Source organism: Grus americana, chromosome 14 (genome assembly GCF_028858705.1).
Source record: "Grus americana isolate bGruAme1 chromosome 14, bGruAme1.mat, whole genome shotgun sequence".
NCBI classification, from domain to species: domain Eukaryota; kingdom Metazoa; phylum Chordata; class Aves; order Gruiformes; family Gruidae; genus Grus; species Grus americana.
The window spans coordinates 3,028,217-3,053,640 of record NC_072865.1 but is presented as its reverse complement, the minus strand read 5'-3'; positions in this window follow the sequence as shown (position 1 = coordinate 3,053,640).

The window sequence follows — 25,424 nt, the reverse complement described above, 5'->3', positions numbered from 1 at the left end:
ATAAAAATGTGCGTCTTTATGAATTTTTATGGGTATGTGAAAAACCAGCCAGAGATGAAAATGGTATTTGTTCTTCTGCAAAGCAGTGCTATGTGATGGAGCCAGGAGATACTGTGACCATTAGTAGTGTCGGCATGTCCACACTGCAAACGTAGAGCGTTGCTAAGCAACATCCAGAAATGCATGCGTTATCTTGGCACGTGGGCATCGATCCTGCAAAATTTTTCATGTGTACCCAAGCAGTTCAATTAGATTCAACCAGTCTACCCATGCAGTGCCAGACATCAACTCCTTTCCAGAAGTGGGTCCTATCTGCTGGACTAACTGGTGCTTGAGGGACAGGTGATGGGTGTTGCAGCCCGTGTCTCCTGAGATGTTGTCCAGGTGCTCCTAAGGCATGGGCGTGTTTGTCCTCCCTAAAATTCTGTCATCACTGAATGCTGATAAGTGGCTCATTGGTTTTTGGTGTCTCCAGCTTGAGGGTAAAACAAGGGGTAGAGGAAACCCAATCACATTTCAGTGATAGGTTCAGAGGTTCCCAACATAATCAGTTCGTACTTTATGATCTTTGGCTGAAAATTACTGACTAAATGTCAGTCTGTATCATCCTCCGCAGATCTTTACAAATGCATAAATGTTACTGTTTAATACCTTGCTTATTCTGAACTCTATTATAAGTTTCTATTTTTAAGGCTATTGAAATCAAACTGGATTAGCTAAAATTTAGACTACTGAGACAACTAAAAGAACATTTTATTATCAGTTATTACTGTAGCACTGAGCTTTTAAGATTCAATTATTGTTTTACTTTGCTGCTGACAGCTCCTACACCCTTCACCCATTCTGATTTAACTTCTCACCGGTCCCTTTTGGTTTCCCTTGTCTGCCAAGCATTGTTTCATCAATACTGAGGAGCAGAGCTTCCTTTCAGCAGATAGACAATAGGTGGAGGGAAGCCCTTAGGAACCTATCAAGTTAAAACCACAGAAATGTAAGTGAATTATTAGCATTTTGAGTACATACTTGGAAGGATAGACATTGGCACATTAATGATTTGTTAATTAATACAAGCAAAGAGCATAGGTTGGAAAAGACTTCTGTGAAAATCCTAAGCTTGATTTACTACATTTTCTACCTAGCTCTTGGTCAAATCTCATATACCAGCTATGAACCCAAAACTCCTGGTAGAGTCAGTAACATGTCTACGTCTGCATCAACCCAGGATGGTACCTTTAGCACAGGAACCCCCCACTTGAATGTTGTTATTGACTTGCTGGGGCTCCCTGACCTTCCATGAAGCTCTGCACTGTGAAGGATAAATAGCTGGGTCTATTTATACCGACTGAAAGAGAGGAAATTCCTAATGCAGTTTGTTCCACGCTCTGCCTAGTTTGGTTGGCAATAATCGGACATTACAAAAGTTTTATATCGGCTCTTCTGGTAACCACACTTTTTATGTAAATGAGGAACAAAGAGATCAAGGTCCAGAGGGTGTTCAAATCTGCTTGACCTCATCACTTAACTGTGCTGGGATTCACACTGGGATGCAGCAAGTACAAGAAAGGGAAGCACAGCCGATGATAACCATCACAGAAAATTCTCCAGGAGCTCCTGGTAACCAATTCATCATAACAGGTGAATTTCACCCCGGTACTGAGTGTCACTACAAGCCCTATTCATCATTTATGTCTCAAAACGCTGTATTTGGAGGAGGTAAGTGGTGCGTAGGCATTTTGCTGGCTTGCTGCTCAGGATGAATTTTGACCTACATGCTCAGAGTTACTCTAAGTAAGCAGAGAAGAAAGTGAACGTATCTAGCCCTGAGAAAGAAGCTCTCCTCCTCGTGATCAGAGTTTCAGAGGTGACAGTTCGAAATGATGAATGGTGTGTACTGCAAACAACTGAAGATTAATTAAAAAGAGAGAGTTAACATTCTGCACTATTTCATAATGATGACAATCTCCTTGAAATATATACAACATTTGCGTGCTGAAATTCAGCCAGACACAAGACGTCAGTAAATACTCTGCTTGGAAAAATATAACTTCTTGATAAATATTGCATTAAAGAAGATGATGCTGGTGTCTGTTCAGTGTCTGTTGGGTAGCCTGGCAAGACAATATTGAAATTATGCGCTGCACTCTCTGCGTGTGTTGCGTCAATTAGGGCTCAATCCATCTCCTGCTGAAGTCACGGCTAGGTTATTACGGCAGCTGGAGTACCTTTGCTATGTGTGGGTCCTAGCCTGAAAGGACATGGCACCTTCTAGAAAAGAATGCTTTCTCGCCAATTCTGCAAGCATTATTTCCATCAATATCAAACTAATTAAAACCCCGGTGATCAATATTCCAGCCTTTGTATTAGTTTCTCTTATCTATTTAAACATGTGTTCTTGCTCTGACTCTTCCTTTTGCCCAAGAGGTCTTAATTAAAGATTAACAAATCAGCTGGAATCAAATAGGAGCAACTGAGCCAAAGTAAAAATATGAACTTGTAGAAACCCTAATACAAGCTTGGAAAAATTATTAGTGGTTTTGTTTTTTGGTGTTTGGTTGGTTTGGTGTTTTTTTACCACTTACAAAGTGTCTCCTCTTCATCTCATCTTCATGGTGCCCTGCAGAGAGAAGCAGAAGCTCATCAGTGCTGCGAGAGAGGCTGCTCCTGTGTGTTTCTTCTGATGCAAATAATGACATCGAGAATGCTGTGGCTACCAGTATTCATACCAGGAAAATGCTTCACTGTTTATTTCAGTGAAGTGGGTCTTTGAATGTGGGAAGTGATTTGTTTTGATTTAACAAGGTTGTCTAAAATGCAGCAAATTCAAGTGTATCCACAGTGCCTGTCAGTACCAACGCAGCACAGGAAAAAGAACCAAACACAGAGTCGAGTGTGGGAAGAGAGCAAAGATGGGGAGATCATGAGGGCTGAGAGCATAGATTGCAGATTGAGAAGTCTGTCATGTTAGGGGACTGCTAAATTATCATTAGTGTTAATTAGTGAATAGGAAACATGAGTGTTTGTTTTTGCTGAGGTTTCTTAGCCTGACTCAGCCACACTTCCAAAGGTTTCCGAAAACTAGGAAAAAACCTCCTTGTATCTGTTGGACAACCTCAAGGCAAAGCCCAAGGCTTCAAAGCTGCCTACCAATAAAAGCTACTTGGGATTTGAACCTAATTCCAGACTTTGCCAGTAGTCTCAGTGGTGTCTGATGCCACACAGATATGAGAGGTTTAAGCTGTAATGAGTGTGAAAGTAGGGTCTTCCTGCAGCTGGAAGCTGTTCTCTATGAGCCATGCAAGATCTTGGTGGTTTCCCAAACCCTGACCTAGACCTTGACCTTCTGGAGACCTTTGCCCTGCAGATCAGCCTCTCCCTTTGCACGGGGGTGCACAGCCATCCCCAGCTGGAGCCAGTGCAGGTGGGAGACGGGCCAAAGCTGCATCTCTTTGCCCCTGCACGAAGAGCTGATCCATGCAAACGCTCTTCTTTTATTTATCCCTTTATTTGAAGAATCAAATCACTTGGCAGTTCCTAATGTTTCTCTCTTCAGCTACACAGATACAGTGCCAAAAGTGAAGCTTCTCCTGCTCCTTTTTTAACCTGTCTTTTTTTTTTTTTTTTTTTTACTTTGGCTGAAAGCAGCAAATGGATAAATGTGTTGACAAGCAGTAGCTCAGCAGAGAACAAAAGTAGGAAAGAACAGCTTGAAAGAGGTAATCTTCTCCTGCGTGAGAAGCAAATGCACATGGGAGTGAGAGATGAGCAAGTAATAAAGGTACTTTTGCCTTTAATGCATCCAGCTCCTGGTATGCAAGCAGAAATGAAATGAGAGAGAAGCTATTTCTTACCTGGACAGAACAAACGTCTGGCAGCAAGGGCTACAAACATGCAGTGCTGCTGGGTCTGCTGTGGACTTACTGATTTCTTGGTATGACGCCCATTCAGAGTTATCAACAACAAGAGATAGATGGTAGACTTGGGGTTTTTTCCTTTTTTAGTAGGTATATACAACTGTGAAGAATTTGCAATAAAGCTTGCAGCAATAAAGCAGAGAGAAGATGTAGACGCTTGACAGAGAGGCTCGATAAGGAAATAATGGGAGGGATTACACCACCAAGTGGGATTTTCCACACACGCTTTGCTGGGTTTTTTTTCCTCATAATTGGTAGTTTTCGTTTTCTGAGAGGGACCTTTGGGATATATGGATTGCATTCATCCACCACCATCATCCATAACTTCCCTGCTATCTGCCCCTCCTCTTTCACCCTCCTTCCTTCTCCACTCTTCACTCTTAGGAAAAAGGAGATAGCAGTTGTATCTTACACACGTTTCCACTCCAGTTTCTGCTGAGGTTGTGTCCTGCTTAAACTAGAACACAGCTCCAGTTATGGTTGTGAGTGCAAGTTCAAATGAATATTAGTAGCCAAGCAACCCCCAAATCTCTGGGAGGAATGCCAGCTGGAATATCAACATTAAAATAACAATTCATATTAGATATCTCTGCCTGCTGTGAATTGTGCCAATACACGAGCCAAATGGAAGTGGCAAGAACTAGGTCTAGCCCTGTGTACCTCTAGGTGGTCTCTAAATCCAAATGCTTTTCTAACCCATACCTGCCTTGCAGTGATCAGACCTGTTTCTCTTATTTAGACTAGACAAGTAGTAGGTTGGTTTTGTTTTCTTTTTTTCTGTTGAATCACATTTATGAAAACTCATGCTTGCTTTCTAGCTGGCTGGTCCATGGTTAATAGTTCTTATTCTCTGAACAGAGGAATATTGAGCTTGAACCCTTCCCAAACTGGAAATTAACTTGCAAAAAAGCAAGCTCAGCTGACCAGTGTTTCCTAGACCCAGGGATTACTGAGATGGTCTGCTCCCTGCACTAACTGACCTTCTCACCCACTGTACCTCCGTGCAGCCTTCTGGGCTGGCGGGTAAGAAAAGCATTCTCACACATTACTTTTTTTCTTCTCTATTTCTTTTGGTTTCTAAAGAGATTAAATTTCCTGCTCTAATATTTCCAGTTTCCATTGGAAATGTCTCCCTCAAACAACCTATAAACATAAATAACAATGCTCAGAGACTGGAAATACATACAGAAACTCTAAGATGTACATGCAGAAAATGTAGCAAAAGAGATTTTTAAGGAAACCCATAAAACAATGTAATCTCACTATTGATTTAGAATTATGCCACCCTTTCTCTAAAGCCCACGAGGCAAAGTTTACATTTACATTTTACAAATCTAATAAATTTCCATGCAAATAAGTAATTGCTTACCTGTTTTGTGCCTGCAGCTTCCTTTCAGTAGCACAAATGTAGCAGATGGGTGTAATGGGTGCTCTCCTGTTGGCATTGCGCTGTTGTGAAAAACAAGTAGACCAAGATTTTGCTGTTAGTAAGAGTCAATACACAGCTGCTTAAAGTATCGTTCAGATTTGGATAAACAGTTTGCGCTGTTAGGGGTAGATACAGCATTTCCAAAGAGTTTCAGCATTCTTTCTGAAAAGCTGAAGAGTAGTCTGAAGGGTTCCCTCAGCTGAGGGCACTGGGATTGTTTAGTCTGGAGAAGAGGAGGCTGAGGGGAGACCTTATCGCTCTCTACAACTACCTGAAAGGAGATTGTAGCGAGGTGAGTGTTGGTCTCTTCTCCAAGTAACTACTGATAGGACGAGAGGAAACGGCCTCGAGTTGCATCAGGGGAGGTTTAGATTGGATATTAGGAAAAATTTCTTTACCAAAAGAGTGGTCAAGCATTGGAATAGGCTGTCCAGAGAGGTGGTGGAGTCACCATCCCTGGAGGTGTTCAGAAACCCTCTAGACGTGGCACTTTGGGACATGGTTTAGTAGGCATGGTGGTGTTGGGTTGATGGTTGGACTTGATGATCTTGGAAGTCTTTTCCAACCTTAATGATTCTGTGATTCTAAGGGTGGCCAGGGGAGAGGAAAGCCATGTCTCAGCCGGCAGCAGGGCTTTGCTGGCAGCTGGAGAAAGGGGCACCAGCAGCAGCTCTGAGGAGGTCAGCAATACCTGTATGAGATCAAAGCTGCAGCCCTTCTGATTTCATAAGGACTGAAGATATGATGCAGTCCTGTGGGTGCAGGTCTCTACCGCTTTCCTAACCCTAGCAGAGACGGACACCTTGTTGTTTCCATCTGCGCTTTGTTCAGGTCTTCGTTATCTCTGGAATGGTTCTGCTACATGGGAGAGCCCGGTCTACAGCCTGTGTGTACATGAGATCTGCAAAATGAATGATTAACTCCCTGTGAATTTGAGGGGGATCCAGACATCTAAAAGTTTTCTGAAGGTTTAGGTATCTCTTACCCTTGCACCAAATGAAAAGGTGACCTAGGAGGTCAGACTGCATGCAGGCAGTCATTCAGCTTGTCCCATTACGATTTTCTCCCACTCATCCTATTTTGGAAAAAGCCTGTGGAGTGTCCTGTTCAGAAGGCCCTTGCAAAGCTCATGTGCTCTTTAAGCCTTCAAAATAGGGCTTAAGTAGAACTTAAATAGTTCACGGACATTGACCCAAGGGGGAAAGTCACACCAGTAGCATTCAAATCTCCCTATCTTCTTGGCTGGGCCTTTAGCTTTTATTCTGCTTAATAGCATTGGTGAAAAGCCAAAGAAATGATAAAAAAATCTAACTGGGTACAGAATCAGCAAAAACTCACAGTAATGGATATAAGATTTCTTTTCCCCCCTCTAGACCTTGCATGTAAAAGAAACATCAGCAGTTCGCCCATGCTGAGGACCAGAATTGAGCAGTGTGACTGACGAGGTAGATCAGTCATCCCTTCCACACCGTTGCAATACTGATACGAGCTGTCACAGTGAGAATTATTTATTTAAGGAGATTGGGGGGGGGGGGGGAAGTATAGAGTAAACTGATTTTTTTTAATGTTTAGTAGGATGGTGGACTTAAGCTCTTAGTAATTTTCTGTGGCTTAAATCTTTTCCCTACTACACAGCAAAGCTCTTGGCTATATATAAAATTTGGCAGCTGCTGTCAAGCCCATACACATTGACAGCAGATCTGTCTGTTGCAGGTAGCTTCTCTGTCAGGAACTGATACAAATCTTAAACTGATAGGGAGAGGTTAAACCAGCAAGTTTTGTAGAAAGGATTTAACAAAAATCTGGAATGAAATCTGGAAATAATAAAAAAGTATTTATAAGCTTAAACAGGATCCTGTGGAAAGGTGATAAGTATTGTGTGGTTCCTGCTAGATTGAGGGCTGGTTTTGTGCTGGCTTAGAAAGAGATAGTATTCATCTTTATTTGTGCTACAGCTTCGATAGAATGGGCTTAAAAGGTAAGATATATATGAGCTGTGCTCAGTCTCCAGTAGCAATGACAGTTTGATTTTATCACTGCCAAATGCAATATGTAGTCTTGTGTTCAGCAACCCTCCAGAAATCGAGATGCATTTTAGATGCAGGTGTAGAGGATTTTTTTTTTCCATAAGAAGAATCAAAGAGCCTGGCAAACACTGTGCCTGTTACAGAACTTGATCGTTACTTGGTGGCACAGCTACAGATGGGATTTGTGTTTCTCTGTATATACAACTTCGGGAAATGCAGAAACGTGGCTTCTAGTCAGTGGGCTACGGTAGCTAAAATCTAACTTAGCGGAGCACGTATCCTTGGATTACTGCTGTACGGCCTTTTGGTTACATCAAAGTGGCTGGCAAACAGATAATAGTCACTGTCAGGAGTTTGAATGGGGTTACTGAATTGGTGCAAGCTACTGTAAATTGAAGCGAGCGCGGCTTTTCGGAGATCCTAAGAGGGAAGGGAATAGCAAGGCTGAATCTGTAAGAACACGTGCACGTACCTTTTGGGAGGCAAATAAATATGTTCCATCCAGGTCTCTTAAAACTAAAATCTTCCTCTTGCCATCTTTGAAATAGGACCGCGTACTCCTGAGACAGAGGCGTTAGCAATTGCCGAGTGAACTGCTCTGAGAGAAAACGTGGTTGGGTTTGAAACTTAACCTTGGAAATGAAGCAATTTGGATTCTGTTCTTGACTCTGGCCCAAACATTCAATTATAGAAAAGTTATTGGAAACCCAGTAAAATTTCAGTTTCATGATAAATAAAATGGGAATGATTGCACAGGTTCTTTGATACTATGTTAAATATTAAGCGACAACATTATCATACTTAGTCATCAATATTTGCGAAGCACGTGGAAATACGTAGCTGTGGTTTCTCCAGGTAACGTTGATGTTGTAAAGCATAAGTAAATGAAGAAATAAGTAAAGGTAAATAGCAACTTGGTAAGATGTTGCTGATATTTGCTTCCCATAGATATTTTAGGTAATACAGCTCAGAGTTTGGATTTCTGGGAGTAAATATAGCCTAGTTCTGCAGTGCCTGATTTATGTGGGTAGTTTTGGGAAACAAACAAGATTTTGAATATACCCTGATAAAAATGGAAACTACTGTATCACAAATATTTCCAGCAAGGCAACCACCATATGTAAGTGCATATATATACAATCTTGCAAGAGGAAATACTGATCAAACCCCCATTGTTTTAATGGGTTATGGCATGGCAGGTCATTCAGTATTTTACATATTGCAATAACGTGAGAAAATTGTTTCACAACTTTTCCTAACAGGAAAATTTATTACATGCTTGCATTAATGAGAGGCTTTCTTTAGGGAAGGCCAGATATGGGGTAGGTAGTCCATGCTGGAGTATCTGTTGAACTATCATTATATGTCTTTAGAGTACAGTTTAGGCAGAGAAACTTATTTAGTGTCAAGGTCAAGAAAATCGTGTTTAAGTTGGATATGGTTAAATACTACTGAAATGGGTAGAAAGAACTTGAATTGAAGGAGCCCATAGAGATCACTTGCTGCCAGCTTGAGAGACATGCTTTCTGACGCTTTAGTTAAACTGACTCAAAAAAATTGCCTTTGTGAGTATGATTGCTCTTGGGGAATCTTTCTTCAAAAAAAATGCAACCTTTTTCCCCAACCCTTTTGGCCTTTTCATTCCCTCACATCTTGGGCCAATGTTGATGGTGAATCCATGGAGTTTGCCTTTTTCCCTCTCCCTTCTGGGTGGTTATGCACAATGAACCTAATGGTTCCTCCCGGGGCTACGCCTGTCTGAGCGTCGCTAATGGACATCAGCGATGTGATTTCCAATGAAGTTCCTGGGCACCAGTTGAAGTCAGTTCTAGTTTCATCATCGTGGTGCTTTGCTGAGTTTCAAAGTCCATCCTTCGTTAGTTTTGGGTGATTCCTTATGGTCATACCATTGGTACAGTATATAGCTATTAACACCATACAATTTAATTTATTGGCTATTTTCACCCAAAATCAAATCCCCTTGGGGTACACACTGGACTTCCCCATCCTTTCTTACCACCCACCAAGTGCACCCTGGTCCCTGAGCAAAAGCAATCCCACAGATGGGCTTGCCTTTGCCTGAAGCAGGGATAACTCAAACTGGTTTTCCCAACATATTTTTCATGCGCACTACAGGAACTTTATCCCCTTCTACTGAGCGTGGAAATTTTGATTGGGCAGGGCCAGCTCAATTGGCAGATCCCCTAGTGTTAACTAACCAGGTGGCCTTTGCTAAATGTGTGTCCCAGTATTTGAGGGTCCCACCACCCGTTGCTCTCAGGGTAGTTTTTAGCAGTCCATTGTACCTTTCAATTTTCCCAGAGGCTGGTGCATGGTAGGGGACTTGATACACCCACTCAATACCATGCTCTTTGGCCCAGGTGCCATGTCGCCACAGGATTTGCTTTTCAAGACCCAAGATGGTGTTCCGGGCAGTGGCATGGGGCACAGGATATGTTTCCAGCCGTCCAGTGGTTGCTTCCACCATTGTAAGAACGTAACACTTGCCTTGGCGGCTTTGTGGGAGTGTGATGTAGTCGATTTGCCGTCCTTCCCCATATTTGTATTTCAACCATCGGCCTCCATACCAGACAGGCTTTACCCGCTTGGCTTGCTTGATTGCAGCGCGTGTTTCACATTGATGGATGACCTGTGAGATGGCGTCCATGCTCAAGTCCAACACTCGATCATGGGCCCATCTATATGTCGCATCTCTTCCTTGATGGCCTGAGGTGTCATGGGCCCACCGAGCTATAAATAATTCACCCTTACACTGCCAGTCCAAATCTACCTGAGCCACTTCAATCCTGGCAGCCTGGTCCACCTGCTGGTTGTTCTGATGTTCCTCAGTGGCCCGACTCTTGGGTACGTGGGCATCTACGTGACATACCTTTACAACTAGCTTCTCTAGCCGGGCAGCAATATCTTGCCACAATGGGGCAGCCCAGATGGGTTTGCCTCTGCGTTGCCAGTTGGGTGCCAAAAAGGACTGACGTGGTTCAGCCCCAGCTGAGCACCATGCGCTGCTCGCTCACCCCTCCCCCGGTGGGATGGGGAGGAGAACGGAAAAACAAAGGCAAAGCCTCGTGGGTTGGGATAAGGACAAGTTACTGGGGCAGCAAGGGAGAGGGAAACAATCAACAACAGTACTGATAACAGATATTCACAATGGGTGATAACAGAAAGCAATTTACTGATCAGACAGCGGACGGACCGGACGCTCAGCTGGTTCCAGAGCCACGTAGAACCCGCCTCACCTCAACTAGCCCCCTTTTGTGGTGAGCATGACGTTACATGGTATGGAATAGCCCCCGGCCAGCTTGGCTCGCCTGTCCTGGCTCCTTGTGAAATTAACTCTATCCTAGCCAGAACCAGGACAGATTGCAATCCCCATAGCTGACACCACATCCTCCTTCCTCTGCCGTCCTTCACATCACTTCTAGATTTTACTCTTTTTTGGGAATCTCATTTGCAAAAATATGCTTTTCTTATGCAACATTATTTGCAGGCCTGCTATTAAACTCTCACTGCATTTATATTTTTGACAGTGTGCACCAAATTGCTCATAATTCCATTATGATCCGTATATCACCAAGCTGGGAGAGTAATTCTGGCATATGCTAATGCCCCTTGGTTTACACACATAAAATGCTATTCTGGTAACAAAGTAGTGAGTATGTTTTATAATGGGATATATATCATTATAAATGGAACACTGGTTTTACAAAATATTTTAAGAGGAAGGTAAATTAGATCATGAAAAGTGCATAAGGGCTATAAATTATGCAATAGCCTAAAAATTATTATAAAGAGATTTGGCTGTGGCCTGATCCCATGGAACCTTTAACTGTGGTCATTAAAATAAACCATATCAACCGCTCACAGCCACAGAAGATTTATTACATCCCATGGAATGGTCACCTGAAACCATGCATACTGCATGAAAATAATGGTTACGCCTAATTCTTGATGTGGTTGTTTTTAATGAGCGATATGAAATGGGAAAAGGTGGTAGTTGAAAGTGGAGTTTTTATAGTTCTCTCTCAACATTCAAAACATTTCCCTTAAGAGGCGCCTAGAATTTTTAGATAGGAAAAGCTTAATGTCTGATTTGGCTTGTGAAAGATGCTCAGGGGTGACACACTGAAGCGTATTTGAAACCATCGCTGTCGTTTAAGTTCTTCCTTGGGTATTGCGAAAAAACCCTTCGGTCTTCTTCCTGTCTAAACGTGGCATCTCTTCATCTTTCTCTCTCTTCTTTCTTTTTCTTTTTTTTCTTCTCTAATTTGCCTATTCTTTCTTTACAACATCACATTGCTTGTCTTTTGGCTTTCTTCAAGCTTATGCAGCCAAACCCTTTTCTCAGGAGGATTTCCTTCAGAGTCCATTCATGGACCTCCCTGAAAACTTCTTGGTTAGGTGTCACACCACAGCAGCAGTACAAGAATAGTCTTGAAATGAAATTCTTGGAGAATTAGCAGCACTTCCATGCCCTGCTCCCTGCTGGAATGGGGCAGCAGATCAGTCTCCCAAGCCCCACCAAGAGGTCTAAGTCCCCAGTGCAGGAGGGACTTGAGAGGCTCACCACGGTGTGTTTCTCTGCTATTACAAACTTCTTTAATTTTTATGCTGATGAGAGAGGAAATCTCAGATTATAGTTAATGATTAGCTCTGTCATGGAAAATGCCCATCAGGAAATGTGAAGAAGAAACTGCATATGTTTAATTTGTGAGCTGTAGTAGCTTTGAATCATGGCTTTAAGACCTGAAGAACACTTTGCTGCTTCAGATGGATGTAGTGATCGAGTCCATGTTAGTGTTCTGGCACCTGGGCTGAAATTTGGAGTAACTTCTCTAGATAGCAGAGCAAAGAAGTGCTGCTCATGAAAAAAGCAGAGGAAGGGATAAAATGAAGTATCTTTGAAAGAAATGAAATTAGATAATGATTAGGCATTAACCAGGTCATTAATTTCTGGACTATTTTAGGGAAGGAGAAACCCTGCAGAAATGTGTGGTGGAGGAGTAGTGCTTCTCCCCACAGACCAGATCTCTCTGGGATTCCCAAATTCTCTCTTCCCTATTCCCCAGCCTGGGATCAGCAATCACCCTCTCTCCGGGTGGGTCAGGCTCCCCGCGCGTCTCTGTGAGTCTGAGAAGTCGAATCCTTAAGTCCCTAGAAGTTTCCATTAGTCACCGAAAATTGCCACTTTTGTAACTACACCATGTGGCTTTTTGTCAACGTAGAGTAGTTTTAATGTCGCTTCTTGATCATCATCACAGCAGTAGATAACATTATTTTTTTAAAGATGTGTGTAATTTCAGTACAGCTGAATTAGTGCAGAGATGGATCACAAATGAGCAGGCTTCGCGAGGCAGAGATCCAGCAGCCAGCTGGGCTCATCAGGGGCATGTTCTCACCGACATCCAGAGAGGGTCAATGATTTTGGCATCTTGCTGAGAGACCGAGCATGGCCAAGGACTCTGAGCACCTCAAATAGCACTCAGTGACTCCAGAACGTGTCTGCAGACCTGTCTCCAAGCAGGCTAATTCTCACGTCCCGGTGAGATGCGCTGGGTACCACTGTATGAGCTGCAGGGGACTATAAATGTTACCTTTGGAAGCTGTTTCTCACCAGCATTTAACTGCGGAGCTGTGCAATTTTAGGCACAACAGCCTGAAAGCTCTATCTTCTAGATGAGGGAAACACTTCTGTTAATTTCTGTTATTATATTTTTTTTTTTCTCCTAGGTACATGTCGTAAAATCCCATTAATTTCAATGTTGTTGTTGTTTTTTATACTGCTACAAAATAGGACTGGGGGAAAATCTGCCTTTATAGATGGCCACTGTACTTATTCTCCTTCCTTTGACCCTCACTCCTCAGAAACTGTGGGGAGAATGATGAAAAGTTAATGCTACTGCCCATCTGCAGCTATTCTTGGTGCATTAGTGTCAACAGGAAAGCAGTCCTGTGCCCTTATATAAAAAAAAAAAAAAATTCTGCATATTATATACCTTGTGACAGTCTGCACAAACTTTCATTTGAATGCATTTTGTTGTTTGTGCTATGTGACAGCATTGCCAGCTCTAGGGATTTTATCATTAGTCTCCTGACAGGTTTTTTTGGTTTGTTTGTGGTTGTGGGTTTTTTTAATTTCTTCTGACAACAGTGCTATGTGGCTTTTGTCAGTTTAGCCTAGTTTGATGCTAGTTGATAATAATTATTCTAGTAGTTAACCGTACTTTTATAGGATGGCTATAATTTGTCTGTAATTGTAGCTGGAATGATAGCAATATATCTCCATTTTTAAAGGAAAGTAAAATTCTAACCTTCATGGTACTGGGGAAAAGAGCTTGAAAATGTTATTTTCAAAAGTTTAAAAGCTGGAGGGCTAAAATTAAACCTTCAATTATATTAAAGCCTAATCTTGTGATACTAAATCCTTTTTTATGTTTTGGGGATCTGACCTGTGATTTTTGTGTGTCTGGGGCTGACAGTATCAATTACATTACAGCAACCCATTAAGCCCGTGTCCTTTGGGCATTGACCTTTTCATCTCTAATGTTAAAGGAATTTATGCAGGCAGAGTTTGAGATGAGTATATTTGTTTGCTTTCTCATTTTTCACAAGTTGGCACTAACATAAACCGTTTGTAGTTTCTGGGTATTTTGCCTTCTGCTGACGGCACGCCATGGTTTCTCCAAGCCCCTTTCTAACGTCCCTTTGCTGCTTTGCAAAGCCACCATGCAGCTTGCAGTAACTGTGGGGTCTATATTTCCCTCTAGAAACAAACCCGGTACATATAAGGTGCCCATCAGGGAGCTGGATAAGCTGGAAATGTTTCTGTAGCAATACAGCAGGTGCAGCGTCGGTGCCAGCCGTACAGACACAATCCCACCATCTCGCTGGCAGTGAAGGTCCTATAAAACAGGGATGAGAAAACGATTCAGCGTTGTCTATTTTTGCTATACATCATCACTAGACGAAGTTCCTTAAAAAGGTGGAAAGAGGCTAGTGAATCGCTCCCTAAAGGTTATAAGCAGGTTTTGCAGAATTAGGCTGTTTTGTCCTCGTAATTTGTGCCCAGCTGTCTCGGCTCTGGTGGTGCAGTACACCGTCTGGTGGACGGGGTGAAGGTAGAGGTTCTGCATCAGCCCTGGCCATGACTCAGCCCTTGGTTTTGTAAGTCTGTAAAGTGTCCTGAAGCCTGTAGAAGCTGCTGGATAGTCATAAATGGTAATAACGTGAGGCAACAAAAGAGATTAAGGCTTTCAGTGATTCTTTTTTTTGTGAATTGTATGAAAATGTCTGAACAAAATAAGGAAAAAGTCCTTTTTTTGTTGTTGTTTTGGTTTTTGTTTTGTATTCCTGTCATCCTGAACCCTTATAATCCAGAAATATTTCCTGGAAGTTTTTAAGCTTTACCCTTGGGTAGATTTAACTCTGCTTCAACCGGTGAGTCCTCTTGCGTTTCCAGATTGCTTATTTGATATTTATCCTATTTGAGTTGGAAAACATGTTCCTTTTGTGGGTAATTTGTTTTAGCCAATCCACATGACTAGAAAATGAGCTCAAATGCCTCAGAGGAGCCTATTCTTTCTAATGTATATATTGGATGTCACGTATTTCTTCCTTACTCTTTAGACATTTACCATCCAGTCTTACACAGGGCAATGCCAGAAGTAGAAAAATGCTTATAAATGTACCATTAAGCAGAAGAAAAGCCTCCAGCTAGTTTTAGTGGTGATTTAATTAATTATGAACAGCACAAATACTATGTACATTTAGTCATTCTTCTTACATAGCAATTATGTGTATTATGAGTCTTTATCCCTGCTTTCTGCATATGGACAGACAAATATCTATATAATTTAACATTAATTATGTATGTATGAACCCTTAGTATGTTTGTAAGTATGCATCAGCTAATTAGAGCTGTAGATTGAGTCCTGATTACTCTGTGCTCCTTTCCTATCAGAACTGCCCTTTTGCTCACGTCTCCCTCCTGACAGCAACGTGGAAGTTGGAAGCAGGTCCAGCCCCCAGCTTCCCGCTCCCCAGAACGGAGCATCATCACCATCAGATTTTCAGCAGCCTACCCTTCCTTCATCACTGTCCCTGCCTTCCCATGTGCTCTGAGCACCTTGATACTCATTTCATTGAAGCCCTGGCCATCTGCCGATGTGTGATCTGGCCATGTATGAACAGACTGTACATTCGTGTATTTTGGTTTATACTTTATTTTCCCTCCAGGTAGTGAATGTATATCTTTGTTTAAAAGCTTGAGGGACAGACATGTAACTCTAGGTTTAACTGGTAACCGAGTTAACTCTAGCTCAGCACATGCCCAACCAGCAAGCCCACCTAGTTCCTGAGACCCTACCCTAACCCCAAACCTAAACCTACTCCAGAAATTCCTGTTGATAGAACAGGCCATGAAATCTCTAATTTCTCTAATGCAAGCAGCGCAGAGAAACTGGCCGGCCTCTGACCTAACTTTAGCAGCTGGCTAAAGTCCAGGACTACTATCCAGGACCAAGCAGACTGCAACACATCTTTATAAACTTATCTGTCCAGCAATTCCAGGGAAATTGCAGTTGCTCTTTCAAGGGCTGATGGTGGAGGAGAAGCTGAGGAAGGCTGGAGTTGTGACATGAGCCGCTCCTGACACTTGTCAAATCTAATTTTCTCCAACTGGTCATCAAGTATCCGTGGAGTAGGTCACATATCTGGAGGGAAAATGAATTATCTGGTTTCTGAGCTCTGAGGGAGGCAGCAGCTCAACCATGACATCAAAATTGCTTTTCAGCCACCTTAAAAAAATCATGTAGGAAAAGGCCTGAGGTAAAATACCGGAGCAGAGAGACAGTCCGGCACATCTGGAGGAGAAGACAGAGCTGTATCAAGGGAGGTTAAGTTACACCTTCTGGGATCTCATGTAGCAAGGGTGAGGGAATAGCTTGAATTGCAAGGGGAGGACAGGCAAACAGTCACCTACGCACTGGTTTGGCTACTCTGGACTTAATGTCTCTGGGGCCTTAGAGTTTTACAACCCAGGGAGAAAAAAATTGGTACTGTGATAGAAGGATGAGTGGAGCCATTTGCAGATTTGGTGAGGGGATGGTGCCTCCGCAGGTGTTTTGAGTGTGTCTGTTGGGCTTTCACTGATGTGACCGTGTGCACACTTTTTATGGAAAACACCCTTGAGGGTATTAGAGACCCAGCCATCTTGGGTCTTTTGACCCAGGTACCCATCCAAGAGCCAGCTCCAGACTGTTGGGTGGCTTTGGACACCTCATTAAATGGGCTGAGGCTTTTGAGCATTTCATTTCCACACACATGAACTGGACTTGAGCAAAACTTACAGTGAATTTGAGATCTCCAGCCCTTATATTGGTATTGGCGTCTGAGTAATCAAAATGGTTACAATAAAGAAAATAGTAATGCTACCATGTGAGATGGGGACTGCTTTCCTCATTGTGCACCTTCCAGCTCTGAGACTGTAATGTTGCAGCCGATGTCAAGTAAGAAGTCTCAAAAGCAGTTTGTTAGAAAGGATTTGGGGCAGGACTCTACCTCTGTCCCTTTGTTTCTAGAACACTCTCTGTCTCTTAGGTTCTTGCCCATTTATACTTGTTTCTAAATTCTTAAAGACTACTCTGAAAAGAAAATCATTGAGGAAAGGGGTAATTGAAATTTCCCAGAGGGAACGCTTTAAGGTGGCAATGACTCAATGGTTGGCCAACACCACTACGAGGCTTCCCATCCCATTGTCAAAGCTGGTTAACTAAAAGGTTTTCTCCCATCGTGGACTGTCAGGCTGAATTTGTCTTATAGCATGAGGGTGAATCAATGAACTGATTAGCAACTGTTCAGTTGGGTATTTTGGGAATTAGCACTGGTATGATTTCCATGGCTTGCTTTGTGTTTTTGAATGTAAAGGACCATGATCAGGCCAAGTATAAACAGCCTTGTGATTTCAATGGCTGGATTTGTCCCAGGGGAGGTTTTGGCCCACCGTGCAGCAGAGGAGATATTGGAGTAGAAAGCTTTCAAATAAAGTAAATCAATTGCCCTTCCTTCCTGTATTCCTTTCCCTTTTCTGTTTTAATATTATTGATGAAGTGACCAAAATGGTATCTGGGCATATCTGAAAAATCAATGAAAAAAGTAAATCTTAAAAAAAAAATCAATTGTCCTGCAGCGTGAATTTAAATGTGACCTGTTTTTGCTGTACTGTATATATACTACATAAAGTACCACCTGGCTGTCAAGATATATATTTTGCTTTATTTCCTACAATCGGATTTCTGTAGGAGCTAATTTCTTAAGACAGTAAGAGGCTGTTAATTTTAGCTGTTCCAGCAAAGGTCCCAAATCCAAGCTCCCTATGTCACAACCAAACAGTGCGGAGCAGGTGCTGGCCATGGGCAAGGGTGGGGTACGCACCAGCCATCGTTTTTCCTTTGCCCACTCTTCCTGACATGCAAAGTGAAGCACAGAAGCAACTTCTCCAAAGTTACCCGGTGCCAGGAGCCAAAGTCAGGTCGTCTTAGTGCAAGGGCAGTATGCAGTTCAACAGTCCTACTTCTATAGGGATGTGACAGCATCATTTAGCTGTACTGTAATTTACTGTGCCCTGCTACGTGTTCTACATTGCAGTGAGGCTGACCAAGTTTGTAATTTTAGTGTATATGATCAACATGCTGCTCATTTTTCCATTATCAGGGAAGTCTGTAATTCATCTTCCTCACTCGTGTCTCATACCAGAGCATTTAATTTCCATGACTGTGAATTATCAGCACCCAATCCTTGAAGGTATGATTGGAGATAATGGCCTAAAGTTTCCCAGGTGAATAATTACTTCAGCTGTCTGACTTGCGACATCTTTGAGGGCCTTTTGTTTTTGCCTACAGAAGAAAGTTTTCAGCATTTTCTGAAGACCATGACCTTCTACAGTGACTAAATCCTATTTTGTTTGAACTCTTATTTGTACAAAGTCTGTTATTACGTGTCCTCAGTTTAGTTCTCCCACTCAGCCTCTAAAATGTTAATAAAAGTATAGCAGAAAAATAAACAGTGATTGTGCTACTAGCCTTCCCCCCCCCCCCCCCCGCCCAGGTTGCTGCCTGATTTTGAAATAAGGTTTTGCAAAACTGCCCAAATTACGCTGGAGCATAAGTTCCAGTGAAAGTTCTTGGGATCTGTGCATCTTCATTTGGGTCTATTTAAAAATCCTGTCCTTGTTGCCCGGTAATCACTGTTTACAACAGTCAGAACAAAATGATGAGTTTGATATTTTGAAGGCAGAAAGGTAATTAACATCTCATTTCACACTCAGAAGGAATTATGTGCTGTTAACGAAGTCCCATTTCTATCTTTGAAACTCTCCTGTAGCATGGAAACATGGTATTTGGTACAAATATTTGTCTCAATTCTACTATATATACTGTGCAATAAATACCTGAGGTAATCTGTATATGAATCCAGCCTCTCCAGGGCTTTTGACACAGCAGAATCCCCTAAATATGTGGTGAGTCTTAACATCCTTGTCACAAATACGATTCATCCTGAGTGCAGAGCTCTAGATGATGCCTTCAGGCCACTCGGTGACACGTGTGTTGAAATACAATGAACATTGTTCTTGAATGAGCTGGTGGTTACGCCAGCTATTCTTGGTCTGCCTTATGCCAAAGCTCCATTTTTTAAAAGAAGCAAGGTTTGGGAATTTCGTCCAGCGAAGCAGAAGACCAGGCTAATTGCTAGCAAGCTCATATTGTAAAGGAATTGCTTTAACTTCTCAGCCGGTGTGAGTTTCAAAAGAACAAGGTGTGAGTTTTAAGGATTCTATGAAAGTACTCTGCGAGGCGTTAACGAAGAGCATGTTGAAATGCTGAACACAGGGAGAGCATGTGTTATTCTGGCACACTTTGCATGTGGCTACTGCGTTTTTCAGAGACATCGTTGCTTAGGTGTGCAAGTTGTGAGCTGTTCAGCTGGCCAGTAGCGTGCACAATTGCTAGGTACCTGTTGTTGTGTATGCACATCTCCATGCCTACAGTTAAAAAATTGGGCAGAGTTTTAGTACGTGAACAAACACGATGAGCTGTACTGAGCCATCCACAAGGTTTTCCTCCTGTTGGTACAGATAGCAGCAAGCACAGTCTTTCCCTGGAAGGACAATTTGCATGGTTTATCGTCTGTGGAAGTGAGAAGATTTAAAATGCTCTGTTGTAAATTATAGGAAAGCTCAGGCGTTGGTGCTGTGGGACTGTCAGGACTCGTGCAGGGTGTAGTTGATCTCCGCAGTGTTTCACTTATCTGCCGGGGTACATCTGTTCAAAATTCATTTCTTCTGACTGTGCATCTTTGTTCCGTGACTTGTCACATTCACTAGTGTTGATCACTTCCATTAATGTCAAGACAACATCCATTGACATAACTGGACAGACACGTCACTGTAATTGGTCAAAACATCTCAGAAATGTAGGCATTTTTCTGAAAATGGCTGTTACTTGTTCTAATGCTAAAATATTATTCAAGTTTGTTTTAAGAGACTGGAAACAAGAAAATTGCTTACCTTGATCTTGCAGAGATTCTGGCTAGGGGATGTCATTAGATTTAAGAAAAGTGGTTGACTACAAAGATTCACTCACAGGTAATTTATTAGAAAATGTTAAGAATTTTATTTTTATTCTTTTTTAAATACCTCAGCTTTTTATTTGCCTGCTGTAAATGCAATGTAGAATTCATTATTTGTGAGAGATATGTATTTCCTGGATATTTTAAAATTTGCAAAAATGCATTTGCTATGTCATAGCTTAGTGTTTTTATTGCTACTTAAAACGGCATAGATGTTTTATTGATCACAGGTCACGCTTTAGGAAGCACAGAGCAGCTCTGATCCCAGAGGGTGTCATGGTTTGGGTGAGCGGGTGCTGCTGGGTCTGAAGGACCGCTAAAGGTGCATAGACAATGCTTGTCTGCTGAGGATGTGACCACAAGGAGCTGGACAGAGCCCATAAACTTCTCTTAATGGTCATCAAATAGTCATCACTTGTAATGGCTTTTTATTACTGACCCATGGAGTAAAATTTTCAAAATCCAGTCAGGCTCTTGAGCCTGTGCCCTGATGAGTCGCTTGGATATAGGCCCCGTAATTCTCAAGGGTCATTGTTGTAGAGATGTGAACTCAGTGCAAATCTGGCACACAAATGCTTGCAAAGGTCTGCCCTAGCATCGGTTTTGAAAATACCCTCATGCTGGAGTGAATTATACTGCTACATTGACAAGCAACACAGCTCTCCCTCCCATCCCCACCCACATAATAGAGCGAGCCGTTAATTTTCATATGTCAATTTGTGAACTGTGGTCTCCTGGGAGCTGCTACACACTCATTTTGTGGGAGCAGAAAGCCACGGGGCGGGTAGGGTAGAGAGCGAGTAGCAGGAGTTGGCTCAGCCCTTGCAGTAAAGTCAGCCACCATACCTGAACCCACACCAGAACATCGTGCCGGGGAAATGCTTGGCCTGTATAGACACCACAGACTGTTAAAAGAATGCAGAAGCTCTCCTGTTGTGTCCTGGAGCAGTCCATTCCTTGGCTGATTTAGTTCTTGATATTTTTTTTTTAATTTTTATTTTTTATATCCTGGCAGTTTCCTCCTTTCCCAAATAGCCACACCATCATTACTGCAATAAATGGAAACAAGCATCCCAAAAGCTGTACACTTGTTAATCAATAATTGGAGTCACGTCTGGTTAGAATTAGAGTCACCAAAATGTATTAAAAAAATACATTTTTCATCGCGAGCTAAGCTAGCAACACATGATTATAATGGAATGACTAACTATTGTAATTGGGCATTGTATCACATTGTATGGCTTTAATTTAAGAAAACAAGTAGCAATTCAATAGCATAGATGCTGGTATTGCTTTTGAAACACTTTCATGCCTGAAGGATAAGTAAGGATCTTAAAAGAATTGCAGATTATTTCTCTTACGATACCTACAACAAAAGAAGGAGCAGAAGTGGCTGGGTTTTAAAAGAGCCTGGTACTTGGTCAGGGAAGGCATCCTGCATCCCACACCACCTGGGGAGGGTTGCGGTGTGATGCAGAAGGGGCAGACTGCGGCAAACTGCCTGTCCGTGACCATCACCCAGTAGAGCTCACATAATGGCATATATTATATTCTTCTATATCTAGTCTTTGGAAAAAACCCTTTTTAAAAGATACTTTGGAAAAGTAAACCACTGTGAGCAGCACTGCGCCGTTACTTTTGTAGCAAACCTGAACACTTGCGTTGGTATTCAGCTTGGGCGTTGGTATTTAAGCTGCTTTGGGTTTCACTTTTATATCATGGATTGCCTTTGCACCATGTTCACCACCTCTGTCAAAGAGCAGGTGGATAGCATGAAATTTAAGGCAGCTTTTTTTCCTCAGAGAGATGAAAGTCAAACCCTGTGGTGCAGCCATTGTGGTCCAGCAAAAGGACAACCTCTACTGGCACATTCCCTTCTTCTCGTATGACAAGACCCCTAACATTTGCACCACATAGTGAAGGGGTGAGGTAAAAATCTAGCACATTTTCTAATGTTTGCTATATGCATAAGAACACAGTGAGAGAGAAAGGGAAGGGATTTGTCTGTGGGGGTTTTTTAGGGCGTTTATATCAGTGAAGTGTACCAGCAGATGAAAATGGAGACCCAAGTCCAAAAAGGTACAGCTTAGCCAGCAGATTAGCACAAACTTCTCTAACAAATGTGCTTCAGCCTCGCTTGTGACATGCACTCACATCACTGTCACTGCCTGTTTCTGCTGCACTGCATCACTCCCCTCACCGCATGTCCATCATCTCCTGCGCGCCTAACAGCGGCGCGCTCTCTCCTCTACCGCTTCCTCCACGCGGCTGAAATGAGGATGATAGGCTGCGTAGCTGTAAGTGATGCATTGGATGAACAAAGCTTGATATAAATAAATTAGCCCCCGTGTTGCTTAAATTAATGATGCTGTTGATGATGACAAGCCAAGGTAAACTGGGAAGGCTCTCCTTTCCTGAACAGGAGCTCACATCATGCTTTTTAGGTCTATGAACTGGAAAATTAATATGAGGTTTTACAACCTCCTGTTGTGCTTGGAAATGGAGGGCTGCGATATGCTTCTCAGAAATACATATTTTTAAAATTATACTTGAAAAATATTGATTTCTTCGAAAGAACTTTTTATGTCATATTAATGATTTTTGCCATACACTTTATTTAAGTGCATAAATAATTTTTACAGAATGATATGATATTTTATAGCATCACATTTAGGCCAGTACTCCCCCAAAGCATCTTCAGAGCAGTGTGAAAACTGTTATTACTATATGAGCTGTTCACTTGCACATATAAATCTACCTTTCAGGTTGTTTTTTGGTACCCTGATGGGCTACTGCAGCATTTAATTTCTTTCTCAGTCTCAATGGACCTTAATTTTAATTGGGAATAGTAAATTATCATGGTAATTTGAGATATTCTCATGTAGAGATTTACGAATAGCAGGAGGTGATCAACATTGTTTGTTAACTCACTGCTGGGGAAGAGGCCTGGGAAGACGATGGTCTGAGGAAAACCGAAGAAAAGCAAATTATACCTTGCATGTGAATTAGAAATGTGAAAGCTAGGAAAACAACTTCTACAGGCATCTGCTTTTTCCAGGGAAGGAGAATGCAACACAGATACACAAAGTAGAGAGGAAAATAACAAGCACAAGCTTGTCTTCAACCTCCACTGATTACCAGTGCTTTCTCCAATACATTGGCTTCCTGCATGATTTAATTTCTTCCACCAGTGATTATTTCAGCAACTATCATGCCTAAATCTAGAGGCATTCTTCTGTCTTCAGTGAGAAAAAACTGAGAGTCTTGGTCCCAGTTGTTTCTGATGTGTGCTTTGCTCTGGATTTCTAACATTATTAATCTTTTTTACCCTGCAAAAATACCCACAGTTTATGGGTACGGTATGAAAAAGAAGGGCCCAACAGCCTGTTGTTAATGACACGTAATCTGTTATTCCACTGTCTACCTAACTGGTTCGTATCTCCACCTGCTCCTGCTATTCTTGGTTTTATTTCTTCTACTACTAGGCTGGAAGGGGATTCAGCATTCTCCACTGACTTTTGAATAACGGTTATGTTGGGTTTGTTTGTCATTCGTACGGTCGTACATATCCTGTACTGTTTTCATGGAAATTTTTTTCCACCTCTTTTCAGTCCTCCCCTATATCACCCAACATTTGGTGTCCACCTGCTCCTTGTATGCAGAAAATGCAATGTCTGCCTTGCTGTCTGCAAAATTGTGGGTTGTTGGCTTCCTCCTTCCAGTAATTTTCTAATAAACAGATGCATGAGCACTGGAAAAACTTTGCTATTGTGAGTCTTAGACCAGTCAGGATCTCCATAAAGGTTTGCTATTCTTCTCGCTATCTCCTGAGATAATCCACATTTAGCCTTTATCTTCTGGAAGCACTTTTGCCGAGACTATCAAAGGCTTTTTCAAAGTCAATAAAGTTAATGATGATGGGTGCACAATTCTCCTCCAAAACCTTCTTGTTTTTCTTTTAGCTGCTTGTGTGTCTCTGATTTCATCTGTGATAAAATTATCCTCTTAGGAAGTTTTGTCTGATGCTGACAGTAAGTCTATGCTGCACCGATTGGTACAATCTGTCAGATCACAGTAATTTGGCAGTTTGGCAATTAAAGCCTTTTTCCAGTTGCCTGTTACTTTCTTGCCTCTCCAGGTTCACTTGTGCTTGTTTAACAGCCACAAAGTTGTTTTCTTACATCCTACCTTTAAGCACTGTTTTGCCAGCCCCAAACGATTCTGCTGCAGCCTCTGCCTTCCTGGAAATATTTCCTCTGCAGCCACCGGTGCTGGTGTTAGGGCTGAGGGTATTTCCGTGCGCATACTGTGCACCCCGGGCGTATTTTAGTCTCTTTTTTTTTTTACACCGTCTTCTGTTTATTGATTTTTTTTTTTTTAACTTAGTTTATTTTCTTTGTCTCTCTACTTGCAGCTCACAGAGATCTCTCTGATGTCCCTGGTGCTGTGGAGGAGAGGCAGCGAGCTGCCTTCTCCGCCTGGCATGGGAGGACACCAGTCCCAACAGGATGCCCACTGCCGCAGCATCTTCCCAAACAAAATGGACTTTATCCTGCTGAACTAAGCCAGAACAGGCAATTATTTGGGGGGGGGCGGGGCAGGGAAAAGAAGGCAATTTACTGCTTTTTGCATCGATTCTTATTTGATTAAACCATAAAAGGAAAATACACAAATAGGGGAAAGGTTTCCTGAGTGTAGGGAGAAATACTGCCAGTGCAATGGTTTTGTCTCACATCGAAAAGCACAGGGAAATGCTTCTGCCCTTTTGTCGCTAGGTGTTTTGCTTTATTAACATTTGCTTCACCCCTGGAAATCCATGCAAGGATGAGTTTGACTCCTATTCTGTGGGTAAACTTTCTCCATCCCAAATAATGTCCACGCTGCCCAGGAGGCTACAAAGCATTTTGGCTTTCTCCTTCTCCCTCTGCTCCCTCGCAGCGAGTGGCAGTTGTGGACTCTCTCCTCTGGGTGGCTATGCTGCAGCGCCATTTCTTTTCCCATTAATCTGAGATTTAGGCAAGTCGTTATAGTCTTTCTCTCCGGGGTCAATGGTATAGATCCTTTTTTGTGTGATTTTTTTTTTTTTTAATTGATGTAAATAAACACTTGTAAGTAGGACCCACATTTATCTATTTACTGACTCTAGAACGGATGCCAGGATCTTATCTCATTTTGTGAATTCAGCACATGTCTGATGCTTCAAATGGTCAAAAAGCCACTCATAAAAATCAAGTTGGAATTTCCTTCCTATTTTAAGCTTGTACTAATTGTTCCTTGATTGCTGTTCTGGGTACCTGTGAATGCAAATGGGCAGTTAGACATTTTGATGCTTATTAGCGTATGCTGGTCTACTAATTTCATGCAAATTGTTAAACCTGCGTGGGAAGATTAGACAAATAGTAGCAGATGCATTTT